The following is an 18,043-nucleotide window of genomic DNA, read 5'->3' as shown; positions in this document are numbered from 1 at the left end:
TGAACAGTATCGTTTAAAGCACAGGTGTTTCATCAGGCGGCCCGCGGGCCAGATCAGGCCCGCTAAGGGATTGAATGCGGCCCGCGAGACAACACTCAGAGAAGCGCAAGAGAAAAACAAGCTGCAGGTTGAAATATGTCAACTTGATGTTGCCAAAGCCAGGTGCCTCGAATAAAGACAATGTACTTGTATTTATTTCTCTCTCTCTCTCTCTCTTGCTCTCACCCCTTTTCTCCCACTCTGTCTCTGTCTCTTTCACTCTGTGTCTCTCTTTTTCTCTTCCTTTGTTGCTCTTTGTCTCTTTCTCTCTCTTTGTCTTTTAACCTCTTTTGCTTTAACTTCCTTTTTTCCTTTTCTCTTTCTCTCTTCCTACCCTTCGTGCTTTCTCTTCTCTTTTCTCTCCTTCTGTCTTTCTATTTCTCTTTGTATTCTATTTCTCCTCTCCCTTTCTTTTCCCCCTCTCTCACTTTTTAACTTTTGTTTCTCACACTCTCTCCCTCTCTCTCTTTCTGTCTTTGTCCCACCCTCTCTCCTTTTCCCTCCCTCTTTCTCTTATTTCTTTATCTCTTTTTCTTTCTCTTTAATCTACTAGTCCGGCCCCCGACAGAATCTATCCTGTGGCCACCGAGTTAAAATGAGTTTGACACCCCTGGTTTAAAGGGATTAAAAAGCCTGTCAGGCCGCATGTAGCCCACTGGATTAACTGGATTACTTTCAATGACTTTTGGATTACTCCAATACCAAAATATGCTAATAAAAGACAAAAAACTAAATATGAATAAAATGATGACTCACAACACGTGATAAGCTTTCTCTCCTGGCTTTGGTCTCTTTGATCTCCGGCAAAACTAACATAAAATCAGGGTTGGGTAGGGTTACTTTAACTGGATTACTTTCAATGACTTTTGGATTACTCCAATGCCAAATATGCTCATAAAAAACAAAAGAAACAAAATATGAATAAAATGATGACTCACAACACGTGGTAAGCTTTCTCTCCTGGCTTTGATCTCTTTGATCTCCGGCAAAACTAACATAAAATCAGGGTTGGGTAGGGTTACTTTAACATGATTACTTTCAATTACCTTTGGATTACTCCAATACCAAATATGCTAATAAAAGACAAAAGAAACTAAATATGAATAAAATTACTAAATTTTGGGCAGTAACGGAATACACGGAACGGCAAAAATGATGGATTGATTTTCATTTTGTTTCTGTCGCATTTGATGTTAGTTTTGCCGGAGATCAAAGAGATCAAAGCCAGGAGAGAAAGCTTACCACGTGTTGTGAATCATCATTTTATTCGTACGTTTTATTCGTATTTAGTTTCTTTTGTCTTTTATTATCATATTTGGTATTGGAGTCATCCAAAAGTAATCCAGTTAAAGTAATCCTCCCCAACCCTGCGTACATTTGAATCAGTCCACTTTCACATTTATTTTTAAACGCCGTTTCGAACGATTAGTTTGTCGGCCGAACAGACAAGATCGACCGCATGTTCGGACAATAAAAAACGCCTCGGCTCTAATTGACAGTCGGTGTTAGCGGCCTTCGCTAACGTGCTAACGACGGCAGGGGCGGCGTAAAGGTTTTTGGCGCAAAAGGGAAGCGTTTCGGCGGAAGGGGGGGAGAAAAGGCTGACAGGCGACGTGACACCAGAAGGCGCTAATGAGCACATTTGTTTTGGCGGCCGACAGACAAGACGCTAGCCCGCTAGCGCACGTTAGCGAGGAAGACAAAAGGTCAGGAAAACAAACGGAAAAGCTCAGGAGAAAACAAGAAAATACACGGACGCGACTTAAATGTCAACGAGTACGCAAATCGAGAAAACTGCAACTTTCCTACGGCTGACGTGCGAAAAGTCACAACGCGAAAGTAGCATTTTAATCATAGCAACAGCTGTTTTATACCGCGAAATATTACAAGGTAGGAATCTCCAACCTTTTTCACTTTTTTGTTCCTAATTAGCGCAAAGGGCACCCAGTTTGAGTATCTAAAATAACAACTTAGCTAGATGACTTGCTAAAAAGCTAAAGGTTAGCTTGATAATTAGCTCAAAAAGTAAACAGGTAAAACACTAAAAGGGAAGCTAGATAGCTTGCTAAAAGAGTAAAAAGCCAACGAAATAGCTGGATGGAAGGCTTAAAAAAAGCTAGCTAGAAAGGAAGCAAAAAATGTAGCCTGATAACTAGCAAAACAAAGATGAAATGTTAGCTGGATAACTTGCAAAAACGTAAAAAGCTTGCTAGATAGCTTGCTAAATAGTTACAAATGTAGAAAGATAGCTAGCTACAAAGCTTAAAGAGTAGCCTATCTGGCTAGCTAAAACATATATATGTATTTTTTAGGTAGCCTATCTGGCTAGGTAAAAAATATATGTGTATTTTTTGCTCATTTGCTTTATAGAACCCATCAATTGAAATTTAGTTTAAATTAAAAAAGGAAATTATATCAATTTCAGTAAATTATATGAATAACGAGATTAAAAAAATGAATGTGTTTAATACATGAATAGATTCTCATTCTATTGTCTTAATTGCTAAAAAGAATTTTCAATATTTGTGTATCATGTTATTACTGTGTTATTACCATGTTATTACCTGGTTAATTATTAAAACGAGGGTTAAATAGACTCAGTCAACCGATAAAAAAGAATTTTACTTAAAAATTACAATGACCCAGCACTGTCCTTAGGGGGCACCCTGGTGCTCACGGGTACCGCGTTTGAGACCCCTGTTATAAGGTAATATTTAGCATATTGCAGGCATGAAAATGGGTCTGTGGTTAAAAAGGTGAAAAGGGTGTACACTTTACAACCCAACAAAATATTGAGACGTTTATTATCTTGGCTAAATTTAGCCTCAAGTTGCTTGCATGAAAGCAAGTTAAATTTAGCTTGGATCAGTTACTGCGGAGAAACTAGATGGGAACAAAAACAGGAGAAAATAACAAACAGGACAAAAACACATGGAAACAAAACTGGAAGCCGAAATTATACAGGACAAAAATAAACGGGAACAATACCGGGCTGGAAATACCAACAGGAAAACAGGACCGAGTCAGAACCCACGTCTTGTGGGGCAGAATTTCGTTTGACGGGCTGACAAAGGAGGCAAAAGAGCACTGAGCTTAATGTATACAGAAAGCCAATCTCTCAACGAGCCGCAGCTGGCGCCACACGGGCGGGGCCAATTGGGCACCACGGCAACCGTGACACACACGGGCGCGGCCAATTGGGCGCCATGGCAACCATGACAGTATATGTACATACATTTTTTATTTTTTATTTTTACTTTTAGGACTTGTACTGGCCTATGGGACAGGGGGAATAAATAAATTAAAAACGATACATGTATGGATAAATCTGATGCCACTGAAAATTTTGAGTGGTTGGAAGTCAACTGGAGAGCAAAGTTCGGAAACGAGGTCGGTAACAGGAGGCAGGCAGGTAACGGGGCAAAACAGGTCAGGTAACAGGCAGGCAGAACGGGGCGAAGTCAGGTCCTGAAACAGGTTGGCAACAAAGATCAGGCAGAGAAAAACAGGGCAGGAACAGAGTTGGACGAAAAGGCTTACTGAGCTGGTGGCAACAGTTCGCATAACGATCTGACGGCTTCCTCTTGGAAGCCGAGGGTTTAAAAAGAGAGCATCGGCCAATCAGCTGTCCAGGCTTAAACAGTCGCAGGTGCTCTCAATCGGCAATCATGACATAGTTATTAAACTTTAAGTTGACTTTGCGTCACAAAAGCAAACGCAAGCCACGAGGGTTAATCAAGTATTTTTCATATGGCCTTAAAATAAAAGCTAGAAAAGCGCTGTGAAATAACAACGGGATGGGTTTCCTCATTGTTCTCTGGTTGATTAATGATACCAGCTCAGTAGCCTAGATGGTAAGGCGCCCGCTTTGAGACTGGGAGGTCGGTGGTTCGCGCCCCGGCCGAGTCATTCCTAAGACTTAAAAAGTGGTCGGCGGCGCCCTCTGTTGGCTGCGGCTGCATCGGCTCGCGACAACGGGTCAGGTGCAATCGACATTTCGTTCTGTGTACATTGTTACACAGAATGACAATACAAGGAAATTATTATTATTATTATTATTATTATTATAGAGCGACACCGGTTGGTTTGGGAGTGGCATCTGGCTTTGGCGACATCCAGCGGACATGTTTCAAACTGCAATTCCTAGTCTGACGCCATGGTCCTTTTTATCTTGTGCTTTTCTCATTATTGTATCGTGTATAAAAGGATCCGGCGGGCCAGATTTGGCCCTCGGGCCACGGGTTTGCTGAGTGAATCCCAAGATGTCGCCTTGGGTATTTGTACCCCGGTAACGTTAGCGGTTCACGGGGTTAGCCGTTAGCATTTGGCGGCGGCAGCATGTTGTGTAGACGATGTGTTGTTGTTGACCTTTTCTTGTCGTTTGTGCGTTTGTGTGTGTAATGAGTCCTGCCATCCTCTCACCGGCTCTCTTCTTCTTTCGCTTTGCGGCCATTGATCCTGACAAGGAGGAGAAGAAGAAACCTTTATCCTTGGCTTCCTCCTCTCGCTCTTCTTTCTTCTTCTTCTCTCTTTTTTACCTGTCTTTTTTTGTCTTCTTTTTTCTATCTTCTTCCACTTCATACACATGCTTTTTCTTCTTTTTGCTTTTCCTATTGCTTCGTTTTTTTTTTTTTACTTCCTTTTTTCTCTATAACAGGGGTGCCAAACTCATTTGAGTCCAGTAGAATTAAAGAGAAAGAAAACGAAATAGGTGGGGGGAGGGAGAAGATAGAATACAACGAGTGAGAGGGATAGAAAGAGAGAGGCTTAGAAAGGCAGAAAAAAGAGAAAGAGAAAAAAATGAGAAAGACAGAGAGATGGATAAAGAAAGAGAGAATAGGAGAAAGAGAAAGAGATAAGGAAAAAGAGAAAAGACAGAAAAAAAGATTGAAAGAAGGAGTGGAAAAAGAAAAACAGAATTAGAGAGAATTAGTGAAATAACGGAAAAATAAAATAAAAGAGAGAAAGAGTGACAGAGGAGAGAATGGTGTAGAGAAAGAGTAGGAAAGAAAGAAAAAATGGGGAGAGAAAGAGCAATAAAATAGATTAGAAAGAGTGGGAGAAATAGAAAGACAGAAAGGGAGAGAAAGACAGGGAGAAAGAAGAAAGACAGAGACTGAAACAAAGAGAGAAAGAGACAGGGAAAGAAGGAGAAAAGATAGAGAGAAAAGGTCGAGAGAGGGAGAGAGACAGAGAAATAAAGAAAGACAGAGAGTAAGAGAAAGAGAGAAAGAAAGAGATAGAGAGAAATAAATGTTTTAAAAAATGACAGCGAGAAAGAGAGCGTGAGTGAAAGAAAGAGACAGAAAGAAGGATAAGGATTTTAAGTGAGAAAAAATGGTAGAGAAATCTAGGGGAAAAGAAACAGAAGAGAGATAGAAAACAGAGGGAAGACAGAAAAATTAAAAAGAAAGTAAAAGAGTAAGAAAAGTGAGAGGCAGAAAAATAGAAAAGGAGAAAGAACGAGTGAAATTAAAGAGAATGAGAGGAAGAACTAGTGACAGAAAGAAAGAGAGAAAGAAAGAAAAAAGAAAGAAAGAGAAAGTTAGAAAGTAAGAGATAGAGAAAGAGAGGGGAAGAAAGAGAAAAGAGAGAGAAATGACAGAGAGAGGGAGAGAGACAGAGAAAGGGATATAGAGAAAAAATAGTGAGAGAAAGAAAGTAAAACAGCACACCTACAGGCCTGGCTTTGGCGACACCAAGTGGACATACTTCAAACTGTCATTTGTCTCTCTTTTTCTCCTGCTCTTCTCTGAGCGAATTAAAAACTGCCGGCGGGCCTTATATTTGACACCCCTGCTCCTCCACCTTCTTCCCCTTGCCCACTCTCCTCACCGTTCTTCTCTTTCCCCTCCTCATCCCCCTCTTCCTCCCCGCGGACCATTTAAAATCCTCGCCATCCCTCAGCCCTTTCTTGTTTCTTCCTCGCCGTCTTTGTTAGCGCATCTGCCAAAAAACCTCGACAACTTCCTGTGCTCGGGGCTGACTCCCCCGGCGCTTTTTCTTACTTTCCTCTATCTTCCCCGCTTTTCTTCACCTCGCGAGAAACGGCCTGACAGACGCTGATTTGGAGACTAAAAAACGTAGAACATCGATGCGGTGGCTCTTATGTAGAATGACACTCTCAGGAACTGTCCTCTCATGGTTCAGATCTCTCAGATAGGACGCGTTGCGTTAGATACAGTATAAGCCTTGGAGTGTTACCTGTGGCGTCCCACAGGGCTCATTACTCGGCCCCCTTCTTTTCAGCATTTACCGTAAATTCTGGACTATAAGCCGCTACTTTTTTCCCTAACTTTCAACCCTGCGGCTTATCCAGTGATGCGGCCAATTTATGTAATTTTTCTAACGGCCGCTAGCGGCGCTCGTGTGTTGCTACCATTAACTGCCCTGTCAAAACTATCTTATTATTATTAAAGCTTTGAAAACTCTCTCGGTGTACCGACTTTCTTTGTAAATATGTGTAACCCAAGTATAATATGTATTTGCAACTGTTTATTTTTGTAAGTTATTTATTTGTATTTATTTTAGACACTTATTCTGATATGTTTTGCACGGGTGAATGAAAAAGGAGGGGCGGAACAAACGCGGGGTGCCGAGTTGAAGTGGGGACCGCTCAAGGTGAGGGACAGACAAGGAAAGAAGAGGGGGTAAAAAGTTGGTTAAAGAAAAAGGAGTTGCGTAAGTAAATGTGTTTATCTGATATATTTTTCCCACCCTTACCTTTGAAATGAAATGAAATGAAAGAAATGATCTGCATTTATATAGCGCTTTTCAAGTCAAGACTTCCCAAAGTGCTTTACAGTGTGCTTCACATTTCCCAATAGCGGCCGTGCAGCCATGTAAGGCGCTAACCTGCTTATTGGGGGCTTTAGGGGTTCAGTGTCTTACCCAAGGACACTTCGACATGTAACACGGAGGAGCCGGAATTCGAACTGCGATCTCTTGATCCCAAGACGAGCGCTCTACGTCCTGAGCTACTGCAATATACACTTTTTTCTTTGGATTGCTTTCAACGGGACCTAGACTCTGCAGGTCTGCATCAAACCTTAAGTACCGGTATCATTTTCTGTTCATTTTGCCGGCTGTGATTTTTGGACTGTGTACTTTAATGAAGGACATTTAGTTTCAATCGCGGGACTTGAAGTCGGGTTTGGGTTAATTTTGTGTTTGTGTTAAATTTTTAAATGTGGGCGCATGCGGCTTGTATACAGGTGCGGCTTTTGTATGGACAAAATCGGTTTTCCTCTTAAAATGTGGTGGGTGCGGCTAATAATCAGGTGCGCTCTATAGTCCGGAATTTACGGTATATGCTTTTCGCAAATATAATATTCATTTTCGTTGTTATGCAGATGACACCCAATTGTGTTTGCCGATGGAGGAAATTGCTCTATTAAGTCGTGGAAATTTGGAAGCCTGCTTCACTGAGATAAAAAATGGGTGTCACTTCATTTTTTGCACCTCAACCCTGAAAAAAACTGGAATGTTAATTATTAGTCCAGCTAAATGCCGTGACTTGTTCTCAAACACTACTCTGAACCTTGACCAGTGTTTGAAGAAATAATTTAATTACTCAGAAATAGAGAAGGAAATCTTCAAGTGGTTTTGAGACAAAACACAAAATGGGTATGGAGTGTCTCGGCTGTTTGGAGACTTCACTCTTTTCACACGTTGGTGTATATGTTTTCCTATATTTCTTTTATTATTTGGCTAGTTTTAAGCAGTATTTTTTAGAGTAATGCACTACTTTTGGCTGTAAAATTAATTTTGCTTTAAACAATGCCAGGAGGAAAAAAAAGAAAAGGTCTTGGAATTACTCAGAAATAGAGAGTGGAATCTTTAAGTGGTTTTGAGACAAAACACAAAATGGGTATGGAGTGTCTCGGCTGTTTGAAGGCTTCACTCTTTGTATACGTTTTCTTCTATTTCTTTTATGATGTGGCTAGTTTTAAGCAGTTTTAGTGGGTTTGTTTCAATGTGAGTATACAGAATAATGTGTCACTATACACACTTTTTAGAGTAAAGCAGTACTTTCGGCTGTAAAATTAATTTTGCTGTACACAATGCCTGGAGAAAAAAAATGGAGAAGAAAATCTTCGAGTGGTTTGAAGACAAGACACAAAATGGGTATGGAGTGTCTCGGCTGTTTGAAGTCTTCACTCTTTCCACACGTTGGTGTATGTTTTCTTCTATTTCTTTTATTATTCGGCTAATTTTAAGCAGTTCTAGGGGGTCAGTTTTAATGTGAGTATACAGGATAATTTGTCGCTACACATTCTTTTTAGAGTAATGCACTACTTTTGGCTGTGAAATCAATTTTACTTTACAAAATGCCCAGAGAAAAAAAAAGAAAACGTTTTGGAAATTACTCGGAAAGAGAGAAGGAAATCCTCAAGTTGTTCTGAAGACAAAACACAAAATGGGTATGGAGTGTCTCGGCTGTTTGAAGTCTTCACTCTTTCCACACGTTGGTGTATGTTTTCTTCTATTTCTTTTATTATTTGGCTAATTTTAAGCAGTTCTAGGGGGTCAGTTTTAATGTGAGTATACAGGATAATTTGTCACTATACACACTTTTGAGAATATAGCACAACTTTCAGCTGTAAAATTTATTTTACTTTACAAAATGCCCAGAGAAAAAAAAGAAAAGGTCTTGGAAATTACTCGGAAAGAGAGAAGGAAATCCTCAAGTTGTTCTGAAGACAAAACACATAATGGGTATGGAGTGTCTCGGCTGTTTGAAGGCTTCACCCTTTCTACAGGTTGGTGCATATGTTTTATTCTATCCCTTTTATCATTTAGCTAGTTTTAAGCAGTTTTAGGGGGTCAGTTTAAATGTGAGTATACAGGATAATTTGTCGCTACACATTCTTTTTAGAGTAATGCACTACTTTTGGCTGTGAAATCAATTTTACTTTACAAAATGCCCAGAGAAAAAAAAAGAAAAAGTTTTGGAAATTACTCGGAAAGAGAGAAGGAAATCCTCAAGTTGTTCTGAAGACAAAACACAAAATGGGTATGGAGTGTCTCGGCTGTTTGAAGGCTTCACTCTTTCTACAGGTCGGTGTATATGTTTTATTCTATCCCTTTTATTATTTAGCTAGTTTTAAGCAGTTTCAGGGGGTCAGTTTTAATGTGAGTATACAGGATAATTTGTCACTATACACACTTTTTAGAGTACAGTAATTCGCTACTTGTGGCTGTCAGCAATGTTGGGGGAATACAGGATTACTTTGTAAATCAAGTAACTAGTTACTGTAACCAATTACTTGTTACAGTAACGCGTCCCACACCGGCCGTTAGCACACCTAGCTCGGACTTACGCGCTTCAATTGTGTAACCAACCGTGTCAGTGTATCCAGAATCATTAAAATCCAATGCGAATGTTGATATTCAGTACTCACGCGTTTACAATCCGGCCCCAACATGCGCCATTAGCAGCTACATTAGCAGCTTCATTAGCGGCTAATTTACCGCTAATTGGGCAGCCGTCCGTTCGCGTTTATGTGCGCATCCCTCACGCGGCACGCGCTGTAATGGCGTTTTAACAAACGTGCCAGCTAATTTGCGAGCTGCTTGCTGTGCAGGGGTCTAATTTTTCGTGATTTTACACTCCGCTACGCTTTTGTCAGTTATCTTGTTGCTTATGGAAATCGGTAGGTCTGGGTAAGCTAGCGGATAGTTTAAGTGAATGAACCGGAACAAACACCTATTTTAATATACGATTTTTCGGTTGATTATTTTGTCGATTAATTGGACGGGGTAAAATATTTTGTTTTAATCCCCGCACTGTCATGATTACTGATGAGACTCAGCTGTGCCCGCGGGTTCTGATTGGCTCCCTGTCAGTATTTGAACCCAGTCCTATCAATCCCTTGTTGTCAGTCCGTCTGCGAATCTCCGTGTATACTAGGCAAGCCTTTTTTGACCCCGACTCACGCCTGTCCCGTTTTTGGCTCTTGTTTGTCACCCGCTACGACCTGTTTTGATCCCGACCACATCTGCTCTCCCGTCCCGACTTACGACCCGTTTTTGATCCCGACCACGTCTGCTCTCCTGTCACGGCTTACAACTCGTTTCCGACCCCGACCATGTCTTGCTCTCCCTATCGCTACAAAGCATTGGTGACACCCCCACACCCTTCCCTCCAGGATCGCATTGATCCAGGCCTCTCAAGGCCTGGATCCCCCTCCTGGCTACCGACTTTCCGGCCCTGACACAGCCATCGCTCGCTACAGAAGATCCAATTCCGTATTTGGGTCCCAACCCGATTACGAGAGCGACTTGCCTCCCGCACCCAGCGAACACCGGATCGTGGGCACAGCCCTTCCTCTCTCGTTTTTGTTGGTAATATATCTCTTTTTTCATTTTTCATTTTGTACTTCCTTTTTTTCTTAACTTCTTTATACAACATCATAATTCGTAATATAATGCATCAAAGCAAGTGAGCCGTTTGAGAGCCGGCTCTCTTTAATGAGTTGAGCCGAAAAAGACGGTTTTCTAAAAAGAGACGGACTTCCTTTCACTACATGTTCAACCAACGCCAGATCCATCGTCCATAATGAGTGAATTTGAGCTGCGGATCGCCACCAACAACGTCCGGAATTGGAGTATTTTTGTCATCACGGAGTCTTGGCTTTCCCGACGCCGCATTACAACTAGCAGGACGCACGCTTCACCGGACTACTGGACTATGTGTAATGCGAGATCAAACATCAAACATTCCGGTTGTATCCACCAACTCTGTTTGTCCCTCAGCACCCCCCACGCATATTCTATTCTATTCTATACATAACTACCACATAAAATCCGAGGCGGCAGACGCATGCGCACAGTAGCATCAAACCGCTCGCTTCGTTTGCAACGAAAAAAAACGATACCGAGATAGAGGCTACCGCGGCGAACTCGTTTGACTTCATTGATTTGTCGTTTCGTCATAGCCGGTGTACACCGGATTGTACCAATCATTGACAAATTTGCGTTTTTCGTACAGATTTTCTTGTACGTTGTACACGTCTTAAAATGCATAATAAACGTACTTTGTACGGCAAAAACGTACAGGTTGACAGGTATGGTACTACTGGCTATATCATTATCAGGAGATGCTAAAAAAAAGCAGCAATGTTAGCTTTCACACAGTACACTACTTCCCTCCTTTTCTCTGTTAGGGGCTAGTTTAACATGCTAACGTACCGCTAATTGCAGCGCCCGTCTATTTGCGTGTGCATTCCTCACGCAACGTGCATCCAGGGTTGGGTAGGGTTACTTTAACTGGATTACTTTCAATTACTTTTGGATTACTCAATACCAAATATGCTAATAAAAGACAAAATAAACTAAATATGAATAAAATTATTGGCTGGCAACCAGTTCAGGTGTCCCCTGCCCACTGCCCGATGATTGCTGGGATGGGCTCCAGCACCCCCGCGACCCTACTGAGGATAAGCGGTGCAGTTAATGAGATGAGATGAATAAAATTACAAAATTTTGTGCAGGCTTGGGGAGTAATGGAATACATGGAACGGCATAAATGATGTTGGCAAGCTGTTTGGATTTATTTTCATTTTGTTTCTGTCGCATTTGATGTTCGTTTTGCCGGAGATCAAAGAGATCAAAGCCAGGAGAGAAAGCTTACCACGTGTTGTGATTAATTTTATTCATATTTAGTTTCTTTTGTCTTTTATTAGCATATTTGCTATTGGAGTCATCCAAAAGTAATTGAAAGTAATCATGTTAAAGTAACCCTACCCAACCCTGATTTTATGTTAGTTTTGCCGGAGATGAAAGAGATCAAAGCCAGGAGAGAAAGCTTACCACGTGTTGTGAGTCATTTTATTCATATTTAGTTTCTTTTGTCTTTTATTAGCATATTTGGTATTGGAGTAATCCAAAAGTAATTGAAAGTAATCATGTTAAAGTAACCCTACCCAACCCTGATTTTATGTTAATTTTGCCGGAGATGAAAGAGATCAAAGCCAGGAGAGAAAGCTTACCACGTGTTGTGAGTCATTGGATTCATATTTAGTTTCTTTTGTCTTTTATTAGCATATTTGGTATTGGAGTCATCCAAAAGTCATTGAAAGTAATCCAGTTAAAGTAACCCTACCCAACCCTACTTATACCGTCTTAACGACGCGCCATTAGCCCGGTAATTCTCTACGCTTTTGCTTCACCGAGAACTAATTTTTCTACATTTTGTGTCATCAGTGGGCGGCTGGGGGTGCGAGGGCGGCGGGTACCGGTGGGGCGGTCCGGGAAATCGTTAGCGCTCCTTTCTGTTTAAATTGGGGAGGTGGACGGCAGGTGAACATCGCATTGATCGGCCTCTCAAGGCCCGGATCCCCCTCCCAATCCCTCACCGCCAATTGCCTGCCCTTTACACACACATTTCGCACCCCCAAACACTTCACCGCCAATTGGCCAGGCAGTGGTGGGCGCACCCCCTTATCATCCCCCCTACGCGCATTTACAAGCTCGAGCGTCGTAGCTGTCCATCAGGCTAACAACCAGCATCATGGAGCACAAAACACAAATATCCTTGAGGGAAGGGTGGGGGGTGTCACTGATGCTTTGTAGTGATAGTAATTCTGGGTCTTTTTAAGAGGACCGGCTCTTTCGGCTCGGCTCACTAAAAAGAGTCAACTCTTTTGGCTCTCAAACGGATCTTTAGATTGTTTTTGTTGATTTAATACAAGGATCAGTAACGTATGGTTCGCGATCCGGATGTGTCTCTCTTCATGAGTAGCTTCCTAACCCGAAAATTTCATAAGTAGAGGCGCCTTTTGAATGTAAATGCGCTTATCCGTGCCAGCCCTGGAAAAGTGCGTTTTTGTTTTTTTTAATAAATCATAAAAGAGCATGACATGAAACAAATGCATCTTAAAATTTGAATACCGCTTAATAAACACAAAATGAGAGGCACCTAATGTAAAAAAACAAAGAATAAAGGAAATTATAAAACTATTTACCTTTTTGCGTTTTGTTTCTTGAAAAACTGATCCAATGACGTCTGCTTTTGGCGTAATTTAAGAAGCTCTTTCGGCCAGCTCACTTAAAAGAGTCGGCTCTTTCGGCTCTAAAACGGATCTTTGGATTGTACCGAACAAAAACAAGGGTCGTGAACATATGGTTCGCGAGCCGGATGTGGCTCTTTTCATGAATACAGTAGTACCTCTACAAATTCAATCCGTTCTGGGAGTAGCTTCATAACCGGAAAATTTCATAAGTAGAGACGCCTTTTGAATGTAAATGTGCTCATCTTTTCCCTGGAAAAGTACAGTATATTTTTTTAAGAAATCATAAAAGAGCATGAGAACATGAAACAAAAATATCTTGAAATTTGAATACCTCTTGATAAACATCAAATGAAAGGCACAAAATGTAAAAAAACAAAGAATAAAGGAAATTATAAAACTATTTACCTTTTTGCGTGTTGTTTCTTGAAAAACTGATCCAATGATGTCTGCTTTTGCCGGCTTTTGATAAGCTCTTTCGGCTCGGCTCACTTAAAAGAGTCTGCTCTTTCGGCTCTCAAAAGGATCTTTGGATTGTACCAAAAAAAAACAAGGGTCGGGAACATATGGTTCGCGAGCCGGATGTGGCTCTTTTCATGAGTACAGTAGCACTTCTACTCACAAATTCAATTCGTTCTGGGAGTAGCTTCATAACCTGAGCATTTCATAAGTAGAGACGCCTTTTGAATGTAAATGCGCTTATCGGTTACAGCCCCGCAAAATTACAGTAATATAACAGTATATATTTTTTTAATAAATCATAAAAGAGCATTAGAACATGAAACAAATACATCTGAAAATTAAATGACAGCAACATAAACATAAAATGAGAGGCACATATTGTAAAAAAAGCAAAGAAAAAAGGAAATGATAAAAATATTAATTTACCTTTTCGCCTGCGGTTTTTGAAAAACTGATCCAATGACGTCTGCTTCTATCAGCTTTTGATCATCCATCTGTAATGTAATCTAATGTAGACATAGCAATAGCCCGACTTGTCAACACTTTTTCTGGGGGATTTCTTTCCATAATACTACAGAAATACTAAAATAAAAATTTAAAACAAAATACTATAAAAATATGATTGGATGAATACTACAAAAATTAAACTACGGTAATACTACAAAAATACCACAGGAAAAAACTACAAAAATCTGACTGGATAAATACTACAGCAATATTACAGATATACTATAAAAAATACAACAATACTACAGAAATACTACAAAATTGATATTTCAAAAAATACTATAAAAATATAACCACAGTATTACTACAAAAATACTGAAGAAATACCACAAAAATCCTACTTCAGGAATTCTACAAAAACACTAAAAAATACAACTACAGTAATACTACAAAACCAAATATCAATTTAGTGCTTAAAACAGGGACTTGAAGGATTTTATACATTTTACTATACAGGATTTTATAATACAAGTTACATTTATCGAGTGCAATGAAGATTTTCACTGAGTGGACTTCTGGTTGCGCCGTTCCAAGTGCGGAGTGCTTTGGCTGGGGAATTTTGATAACAGGGCGCTGACGAAGGACGTCAGGCATTGTTTTGATAAACGCTTGGTGTTTTTTTGAGTTTCTTCAGACATTGAGGAGCCGTGGAGCCCACGTGGGTTTTTTTTTCCTGACACGCCCATGGGAGGAGTTGACACGCCATCTTGGGAGAAAGGCGTTGGGCAGAGGAAGAACTTCAGAAGATCGAGGATCGAGAGGGACAATCGAGAGAGAGGCTCGACGAAGAGCGACACTAATTCGGCTAATTCGATGGAATTCACTTAGTTTATTATTTAGGAAATTAAATCTGCCCCCGTGTGGGTCTTTTCCTAAAAAACTAGCATGCATTGTTAGGTGAATGTAGGCTATGTTTGGTTAACGGAGTCAGATAACTCATTCGAACAATTTGGTAAATGCTACATTTGTAATGTATTTAATTCCTAACAGACTTAATATATTATTTTGCTTCAATTGTGAGCGTTTCTGGCATGTTGACTATGGCAATCATGGAGCGTATACATGCATGTCACACCTCGTTTTATATCACAAATAAAAGTTCTGTTTGCAGCGTTTTCTGGTTTGACTTGATAATTAAGAAAGCAAAATGGCCGCTGTCAGGTCAGCCCAGGGTAGGACGGCTCTAGGTTGTCGGAGGTGTTCCCTCTAAGCTGCGCGCGTGTGCAATCGCGCACTGCTCGCACATTCTCAGCGCACAAGAAAATCGAGCCAGCGCACAAAAATCAGGGCTCAAAATGGCTAATTAAGAAGCAAATTAAGTCAAAGGTACAGTGCATGAAGGTAAAAATACACAGGTTCCCCTGACGTTGTGTCCTAAATGTAGTATTTTGAAGTCGAGTCGAAGGAGAACGAAGTTGAGTCAAGTTAGTAGAGTTTGTCGGGGAACCGGCTTCTTTGGCTCGGCTCACTAAAAGGAACCGGCTCTTTCGGGTCCTTAATGCCTCTTCGGGTTGTTTTTGCTTCTTTAATCCCAACATGACCAATTATTATGTAAAATTATGCACAAAATGACTTAAAGGAAGGGGGGAATAGAATAAAAAAGAAAAAAATACCAAAAATGAAAAAGTAGTGAAAAGCTGGGAAAAAAAGAAACAAAAGGAAGAGAAAAAAGAAGGAAAAATTCAGAAAAAAAGCCAGAAAAAATGAAAATAAAGAAATGTAGGAAAAAAGTAAATAGAGAACAAAAAGAAAAAAGGAACCGCTCGGAAAAAAATGAGATTTTTTTTTAAAGGAATTTTTAAAAAAGTAGAAAAAAAAACACGGAAAAAAGAAGAAAAGGTTTGTGTTGCATTCAAATAATTTCCAATGATATCAAGTGAATCTTGTTGCCAACATTGTACTTCCACTAAAAAATGTGATTAAGTGCAGTTCTGTATCTTACAAACGACTAAATAAGCCCCCCAAAATGTAATATTATGCGACAAAATATATCAGGAAATAAAAAGAAATGGATATCTTGTGAAAGAATTGTAAAAACAAACGACGTTTGTAGGCCATCGTACATGAGTCAATTCATTCAAAAGAGAAAACTCATTTTGCATTGCCGGACACTCAGCAAAGTGTAACTTGATGTCAAGTTTTGGACATGTTTGATAATGAATTATCTTGCCACACTTGGGATTATGGTTGCTCACTGTTGTTTCAAGCGTTGCTCACCGACTTTATGTGAACGCTCAGACCCGTGGAAAATTACAGGGAACATTGGTTGTAGGACAGTTTGGCGGAACCCCATCTCATAGAGCCATTTCATTCGCGAGCGACACATCTCTGCAAAACACAAATATCCAGGAGGGATGAGTGAGGGGGTGTCACTGGTGCTTTGAGGGGGGGGGGTATACGGGACAGAAAGGCGGGAGCGAGGAGTAAACATGCTGATGATTTCCCAGGAGTTTGCGGGAAGAGGGCGAGAGACAAGCGCAAAGAACAGGAGAAGAGAGAGCAAGAGCAGATGCCGTCCTGTCACCGGCGGCAACCGTAACCGCGGTGACGCCTGCTCCGCCTCCTCCGCCTCCTCTCGACAACAAGCGGGGATGCGAGGGAAAATCGAAAGGCTGCCGCTTCTCCGGGGCCTCTCGGACGCCTCTCATCGTCCAATTAGAGTCTTGGCGGGGACGACAGCGCTTCCCGTTTCGAATTCTTTGCACTTTTTCATCCGCTTGATCCCGGCGGACGTCCGACCGTCCGTCTGTCGGAGAGATTTAAGTTCGGCCATTACTTTTCACACTTCACGGGCGGGCTTCGCGAGTACAGCGGCAGTGGCTCAGGAGGTAGAGCGCTCGTCTTGGGATCAGAAGATCGCAGTTCAAATTCCGTGTTACATGTCGAAGTGTCCTTGGGTAAGACACTGAACCCCTAATACCCCCAATAAGCAGGTTAGCGCCTTACATGGCTGCAAGGCCGCTATTGGGAAATGTGGAGCACATTGTAAAGCGCTTTGGGAAGTCATTGACTTGAAAAGCGCTATATAAATGCAGATCATTTCATTTCATTACAGATTCCGATAAAACGGTGAGTATCGGTCAGGGGAGGCAGGGGTAGGCTGTGCCTCACCTGTCATCGTTGAAAGACAAAATTGTAAATACATTCTATCAAGGTCAAGATTGTAGTAGAAAAAAGAAAAGAACACACTTTGAGTCGGAAATTTGGGTTTTTGATAGCCCCTTCCATCAGAGGCGCGTGCTTCCAGGGTCGGATCAAGGAGGAACAGACAGAAAACAGGGCAGGATAGAGTCGAAGAATCACAAAAGCTTGCCTAGCTGGGAGCATAGGTTCGCAGACGATCTGACGAGTGCTTTCAGGAAGATGGGAGGTTGAAAAGAGTTCAACAGCCAATCAGGGTCCGTGGCTGTTGGCACCAACGGGGCAGCCTCAGGTGCCCCGCATCAGTAATCATGACAAAAACTCGAGAAAGAAGAAGAAAAAAACACACTCTGAGTCGGAAATTTAGGTTTTTGATAGCCCTTCCATCAGAGGCGCGTGCTTCCAGGATCGGATCAAGGAGAAACACACTCCTCTTTCAGAAGCCTCGTTTATTGGAAAACACAAGAAGGATACTACACATGTGATTGGTATATATGAACGCAGGAAATGAATCTGATTGGTTTAGACAGGAATCACATATTGTCATAAGCCAGAGATGGGGACAGCACCCAATAGCGTTCGTTTAACTCAGTTTTATTGAAAAAAAGAGAGCAGTGCTTGCTTCCACGATTCGACGACCGTCTGAGACGGGCAGCAAATGGCAGGAACACGGGGATAGTCGCGGGTGGCAGGAAAGCTGGTCGGTAACCGGGACGGGGGAGCAAGGGTGGTAATCGAGTCCAGAAAAAAGGTCGGCAACAAGTATCAGGCAGGAAACAGGGCCAAAATAGGTCGCTGGCCGGGACAGAAGAGCAGGGCAGAAACGGGTCCAGAAACAGGTCGGCAATAGGTAATCAGGCAGGAGAAAACAGAGCAGGAGA

The sequence above is a fragment of the Urocampus carinirostris genome, chromosome 5, assembly GCF_059441175.1.
Source record: "Urocampus carinirostris isolate Australia breed hairy pipefish chromosome 5, RoL_Ucar_1.0, whole genome shotgun sequence".
NCBI lineage: Eukaryota > Metazoa > Chordata > Actinopteri > Syngnathiformes > Syngnathidae > Urocampus > Urocampus carinirostris.
The sequence above is the reverse complement of the archived record's forward strand: the minus strand, read 5'-3'. Positions refer to the sequence as shown.